Source organism: Betta splendens, chromosome 11 (genome assembly GCF_900634795.4).
Source record: "Betta splendens chromosome 11, fBetSpl5.4, whole genome shotgun sequence".
NCBI classification, from domain to species: domain Eukaryota; kingdom Metazoa; phylum Chordata; class Actinopteri; order Anabantiformes; family Osphronemidae; genus Betta; species Betta splendens.
In genome coordinates this window covers 4,579,756-4,587,521 of record NC_040891.2, presented here as the reverse complement: position 1 = coordinate 4,587,521, position 7,766 = coordinate 4,579,756, and positions in this window count along the sequence as shown.

Below are 7,766 nucleotides of genomic sequence, written 5' to 3'. Positions count from 1 at the left end.
TGGTTTGCGTTTGCATCTCCATCACTTAGCCACTAAAGAACCGTCCGGGCGAACAATGCTTAAGCTTATTATATCACTTTAACCTTTAAAATCATTATTAAGATGAATATTGATTGTTACATCTCATTCCATGTAACCTTTGGTGATTACGCAAGGTTTATTAAAGTGACTTATCTCACTCTGCAACTGTTTCCCACCAGACGCCGTTGCGTTTGCTTATTGTTCATACGTTCCTCTTCTTATATCTGTTCTCCCCACGAACCTTTAGAACATGCTCTCATTAGTAAAGCAGTAATTGCCGTCACCGTCATCATTATGCTGCCTTTGCTAATTAGCTTTGAAACTGTGAAATTAGGCATGAGCTCATGGACACCTCAGTCTCACTAAAGACTCCTCACATCCCTTTCGTAGTCTGTTGCAGCGCAGCACATCAGTCGCCCATATGCTGTTAGCGGGGGGCGCACACACAATAACACACAAATAGAGAGCTCAAACCTATAGGTCGTAAAGGCCCAAGGGCTCGCAGCATTTTTAATGCACCTGTTTGTGCTCTAGCACTCTGGAAATTAAAATAATTAACTGTTGCTGAAGTCATATTCACATTTTGGCGAAGGTGTGGCTCACGCCGGGTCCACAGAGACTACAGAGCGAGGCGCATCTCCTCATCCTCAGCAGAACGGGAGCACTGTGAGAGTGACTGGATCCTCAGAGGAAGGAGGCTGTGACACTCCCACTGCAAACATACCAAGGTACAGTATTATTACCCACTGTCTCCTATCATCACCTCCATTATTCTATTAATGAAGACTTGGGTGGACTTCTGATTAAAATATCAAAGGCAAAACCTCACCATGACCTTGCTGAATTTGAATTAATGAGATATTTAGACTGTGGTTTTCTTACCCGACGGCCCCAAGGGCTACGTGATTATCCTAAGCTGTGGAGTTCATCTGTGTCTATTAATTTTAATCTGACACTAAGTAGGCAGGCACGTATTCAGCAGACACCCTGGTCACACATTGTGCAGCTTTCGCTGTGGGTCAACAGTGCGTCTGGCTAAGCTGAGGAGCTCCTGAACTGATGGCCGCGCTGACACTTCTGCACGTAGAGCTGCAGCTTCTGGCCGGCTAAATTAGGAAAATGTCTCGGTACTTTTGAGGATTTTGTGGCCTGACTGTCATGTGTTTCTTCCTTTAGGAGCAGACTGGCAGATTAAACTTCATGCTGACCGGGCTGAAAAGGAAATAATGTGGCGCTGTTACCACCAAATGGTGCCGGTGATAATTGGCTCTTTGGCTGCGGACCATCCAGCAGAAATAAACTGGAGGACAGGTCAGGAGCAAAGCTGCCCTTCAACATTCCCACACAAAACTCCAAACCCCAAAAAATAAAAATAAAACTGACATATGACCCGAACCACGATTTTAGAGAATCATCCTCTTAATCAGAATAAACCCACCACAGTCTGATTTCATGTGAAACAAAAAGTCCCGAGCTCATGATGCTTCAGGAGAAATCTATTAGAAAGCCCAGTTCACGTCTGTCTCCTCTCTGGCACTTACAGAATCACAAATCACCTGAAACAGGCCCAACCAAGGAAATTTATCACAACATGACATCATAAATTTATTCCTTTGAAGGAGTGACATCATTAACTTGGCCATTTTTCTTCCTGCCGCGCTCCTCCTGCATAATAAGACGGCGACGCGGCGCTGCATCCAGGCTGTAATCACGGGGCCACTCAGCGGCCCTTCAGCCTCAGTGGGGCTTTGTGCACTCTGCACTTCTAGACATTAGCGCGATGTTAATGACGGGGTTTTCCGTGCTAGCGTGCAGTCGTTGGCAGAGGTGTTTGTTTGCTGGTGGGAACAGCAGCTACGAGTGATACGTACTGACAGCGTAACCAAATGCTTGTGGTGCGAATGATTTCTTTTCTATTTCTATGTTTGCATTAAAACTAATTGCAGACAATGGTTTCTTATGTACCTTAATAATTAGACAATGTAAAGCAGAGGCCCATTCTGCAGCACACAAACCTCTAAAGCCACGACTGTTCACGACTGAAATTAGCTTCTCAAGTTGATTTGCATTTTGATGATACTAAATAAAAGAATGCCACGACCCACAAACTAACTTTATTAAAACACAAACATGGAAACGTAAGTGTAATGAAGAACAGGACACTGCACATACAGACATTCTACACTAAACAATGTTAATAAGAATTGACTTACAGCAAACAAACCACACAAACTAGGAATATTGGAACATCTGACATAGAACATAGCGAGAACAACCAAGTACAAAGCAAATGAAGACCTGGAGACAGGACAAACAGGAAGTGAGGTCACAAACAAGGAACATGAACAAAACAATGACGCCACCAGACAAACAATTATAACATATACACTGTCACCTGGGTTCGATTCCCGGGGCAGAACGGGTGCCTTTCTGTGTGGAGTTTGCACGTTCTCCCCGTGTTCACGTGGGTTCTCTCTGGGTTCCTCCCACAGTCCAAAAACATGCATTAGGTTCATTGGACACTCTTGCCCGTAGGTGTGAATGTGGCGACCTGTCCTCTCGCCCATAGATAGCTGTGATGGATGGACAATGTGAAGTATGTCTTTAAAGAAGAGAGATGGAACGTGAGGGCATTTTCCCTTCTCTTCTTGACTCTTGTGTCATCTGTGTCAAACTGCAGCACCTTTATCGCCTATTCATGATGAGGCCTGTACAAAAGAGCCACATGACGGCGATACTAAAAACTCAGCGTCTTTGTGTTTGTGTTTGCGTAACGGCACATTTATTCTGAGCTGCTCTGGATTTGAGCACCAACTGTGTGAGCATACTGGGGCTTTTCAATGCGTCGCCTCCATCCCTTATTAATCATCCACCTATACCCAGGTTTGATCCCGGCTTAGGTTCAGTTAGATACATTTGAATTATAAACAGTAGAAACATGAAATGTTTACAGGTTAGAGCAATACGGTTTTTGTTCATCTTTGAAGCTGTGATCTTAGATAATCTTTGTCTCTTGCCTCTTTGTCTATTGATTTCCCTGAGGAAACCAACACACGTAATTTAATACAGCTCATTTTATAAGAAGTGATGAAATGAAAGAACGACAAGTTGGCCTCCCAGTATTAGTGGAGATAATTTAACACTGTGAACAAGATTATGGTTGGGAGAACATTATATTTTATGGAATAAACCAACTTCTACGCCAGGAACTGGTTATTTGATATGAGCCAAAGCGTTCACTGTGGCAACTTGTGGATAAGAAGGGAGCAAAGAGGTCGCCGTTAAACAGATCTGTGAAGAAATGCTCTGACAAGCCTGTTACGAGGGCAAAGCTTGAGCCAAAGTCAGGCTCACTGTGACAGATTGCTTCAGAATGACGATCTGTCTGCCGGCCCACAAACTTTAAAGTGAGGTGGAAGCTCAGAGTTTACAGAATACATGTGGTTTCTTTTGCTTTCCCCCTCAGATATTGAAACAGAAACAGGAATTCACAGAAGGATCTGCTTTTCCCTGCAGCTGATGATGCAGGCTGTCTTGTGTTTTACCTACTTTCTCACAAAATGTGTAAAATATTAGTTATTCCGTCTTTTAGTACCACCCAAATACATTAACAGCAACAATGTGTAACATATTAGTCATTAGTTCCGCATCACAGTAATAATACCTTTACTTACACTTCAGATCTGAGTAGTTCATTCACCAGCAGAAAGCAGAGCGTTCTGTGTGTAGCACTGTGGAAGTGAATGATGAAGAGGTGAATGAGCTTTTCAGCTTTTCATACATGAGGCCCCATTATAAAATTACCGCTAATTTCTAAATCTTGGCAGTGAACGTAAAACCATCTCGGTGCTGAATATCATCTGAGGCTTCACAGAACTGCCAGATTCTTGTCTCCTGAGCCTCGTAACTTACTAATTCAATCAGTAAAATTAAAATTGAATAATAGTCTTTATTAACCATCTTATAGAAATTCTTGAGGACAGACAGTTGAAATTAAAAGACCAGGGGTTCGCGTTCAGGCCGATGATGTTATGAAATGAGAAGAAAGTTTTGAGCTGAGCTACTGACTTTTTTCCAAAAGTCCTCAAATGCTTCATAGCTTCATTTAGTCACTCAGGTAAACTATTGAATTTCATAAGTGATCCAAACACAAGTACAGTAGCAACGCTTCACACACTCGACATGAGGGCAGACAGAAGTAAGGAGGCTGCAGAAATTTGAGGACTGTTTGAATTTGCAAGGAATCAAAAGTCTGTGACGCGGCTCCGGCCCCCAGAAGGAGGAAGTTTGCAAACACACAGCTGCAGACGGCACTCACAACACTTCTCACAAATGCAAACAAAAAAGGTCTTTCAGTATGTTCATGCATATTAAATGAAGAGAGCCTGCTGTTTGTCCCCCATGAGTTCAGTGCCCAGCGATATACAGGATGAAAACAGAAGCTTTATTCCTAAATCACTGCACTTTGTGTGGCCCTGCACCTGAGAGGAACAAAGGAAGGGCAGGAAAGTCTTCTGGACATCAATAAGTGATGACATTGTGCAGAGTTTGTAACGGCCAGAAGCTCCATCAAGCAAAACACCACTCACAGGCTTTGCAGTTCCTGACCCTGCTCTAGTCTGTGCTTCTTGATTTATACCTCTCAGTCCAAAGGGATTGTTCTGTCATAACACTCCTCAATATAGGACTCTGCCGTAGAAGTCACATGGACAGACTGTGGACATACCGTAACCACCCAGCGAGACCAAGGAGACATTACAAAAAGCAATAAGCTCTGTGAGGTTAAGTTGTGCCAGAATATTCAGAATATCACACTCTTACTAATTTATTTTGTATGTGTTTATCCTTGAATAACTCCAACTTTGTTCCCTTAGAGCTAAATCAAGAATCCTGGATATTTCATTCTGTGATTGCTTGTGTTTCTACCGTGTTGTGTTGCTTTGGTTTCAGACATTAGGTGCTACATCATTGTGTAACACACAGGCCATCTGTTGGCATAATTACTGTACATAGTCAAGTAAATGTAATGCAGTATATGTATGTTGGTATTTACAGTATATGATTATTTAAACAAAAGGTCCATTTAGACTTCACAGTTCATATTCTTTCACAGGTACAGCAAGACCAAAAACCCTTAAAAGACAGATTCAAGCGATTCAGTGCTTTTTTAAATATCAGAATTTGTATTGTGATAATGTCAATGCATACATTTTATATCGTCAGCATCAAGATGAAAAGAATAATATATTAGCCCTCCTCTGTGGCATGACTTTTTATTTTAGGAGTAAAAAAATATTTCAGTCTGGTTTTTGACACACACACACACACACACACACACACACACACACACACACACACACACACACACACACACACACACACACACACACACACACACAGAGCCCCGGTAGATTTGGGTTTGTTGCCTCAGGGCAACAACGTGCTGTAAGGGTTCTAAAACACCTAGGTTTTCGATAATAACAAATAGGTGAAATTAGGGACAAACAAGCATAAAAAATAACAAAATAAGTATTCACAACAGATTTATCTCAATGCACTTTACAAGGTATGGTTTACGATCTGACACATCTAAACCCAACACTTCACACATACAGCAAGCGTTTAACTGTGAATAATTAATTACAAAGCTCAGTCTCTGAGTGTAGTGGACCCTCTCCTCTCTTCTTTTCTATCATTCTTACATTCTTCATTGTGGAAATGGGCCGACCTTTCTTACGTTTCAGATTCTTTTGCATGAGCTTTGTGTGATGTAGGATTTCAACGTACAGTATAAGGCTCTATGGCTCTATGGTGCCACCCATATTAGGGTGCTTAATCATGTTCCATACAGACATGAAATGTCTGCACATCCATTACCTGTGAGTAATAATACACAGTCAGTAGAAAAATGATTATGATGACAACTAAACGTCTTTGCACGTTTCCATCCATGTGCATGCTATTTTTGAAACCATCAAAAAACAATGGTCTAACTGTGCAATGTTGCCCTGAGGCAACAAACAGACAACTATGATTTTAGTATATAAAGAAAAAAAGTGTGTTTACTCAATCAAGTATGCTTCCTGACAAATTCATGCACATGCAAACATTTTTTGCAAAGTTTTTAGAATTTTGCAGGCAGTGCATCCATGTCAAAACCAACGCCCAACTTAATAGATTTCTGCTCTGAATAAAACTATATACAATAATCCTGATAATCCACTGTGTCTTTTTTGTGTTGAGAGAATTAGTCTATTCCTAATATTGCTATTCTTATTCTTAAAATAATTAAAAAGGCATTAAATTGAATAAAAAATGGTCTGTAAGAAACACAGTTGTGGTTTACACAGTGTCATAAAGTAGAAGATGCAAAAAAGTGATTATTATTGGTTAAGTTACTGTATATACATAATACATAAGTCATGTATTACAGTACTGTATGTTTTTGCGTAACAGTCTGACTGAATGGTTATTAAAACACAGAAATTAATAATTTAGAGAAAGAGTAGACAACATAATTGGTCGACTTGGCTTGAGTTTAAAAATAAGGATTTTAAAAATTACAGGTTTTTTAATAGTTTATCTGTGAATAAATTGCATAAAGGATCTTTTGCAAACTTCCTCTGGAAAAACTGAGGGATGATAACACTGCTGTGGACATGTGAAGTGTTTCTGGCCTTTTTCAATTAGCGGTGTTTACAGGAGGAGCTACAGTAAATGCAGTAACCGTTGGGTTTTACAACCTGACATCTTCTTTAACAGCCTGCTCTGTAAAAACACCTGGGAGCTGGTGTCGCAGCAGAGCAATTATTGAGTTGCCCAAATAAAACTGAACAAACTGTCCTAAATTGCAGAGAGATGGGCAACTTAGTAACTGAAGGTCACATTTGCATACAATCGCCCCTCTATTGACTTGTAACCTAATCAGCGGTAGCTCAGAGAGGTGAGTGTTCCCAGCGACAGCGGCAGCACGGCTGAGTGCCGGCGACGAGGCCCCGGGCCGTGGAGGAACTGCTGCTGAAGCCTTCGTCACGCACGCTGACGCTCCGTTTCCCCCCTCACACAACGAGCTTTTGCTCTTCTTCACAGCGCTACAGTTACACGCCTGCACACAAACAATGACAGAAAGTGCCTTTGGTGCAGAAGTGTCATGCAAATGGACTTGTTACTGACTGTGGAGCAGGCAGCGGACATGTTTTTTTTTTTTTTTTTTTTGCACGGATGAAAAATGGGGCACCGATGGCCGATGCCCTCCATCTCTTCTTGACACAATTAAAACCTGAAGTGAAACCTCGGGCATCGTTACTTTTGAATAGCGGCCAATAAGAATTCACAACTTCTAATATAATACACTATGTATAATTGAACGTATTTAGGGCTCATGGCTTCCCACCAGCAGCATGCTCCCATTAATTTAATCATACCCCGCACCCACGGTACTTCCAGTACCACTGGGTCGTGCCCCATTATAAATACAGTTTCCTCCGTTCATACACACTGATCCCCAGTTGGGTCCAGGAGGAAGTGATTAATTTGATTGGTTTTCCCCTCTGGCAGTGAAGCCGCAGACTTTGTGAGCTTTTACATTGTGAGGAACAGATGGGAAATGTTGCCTCATGAGATTTTACGCAAATACAATCTCACCTCTTTGCAACACTTTGACAAATGCAACACTGTAATATTCAAAATAATCAAAGAGCTCATTTGCTCTGCAGAAGGTGAGAAAATAACATTACACTTCAGAA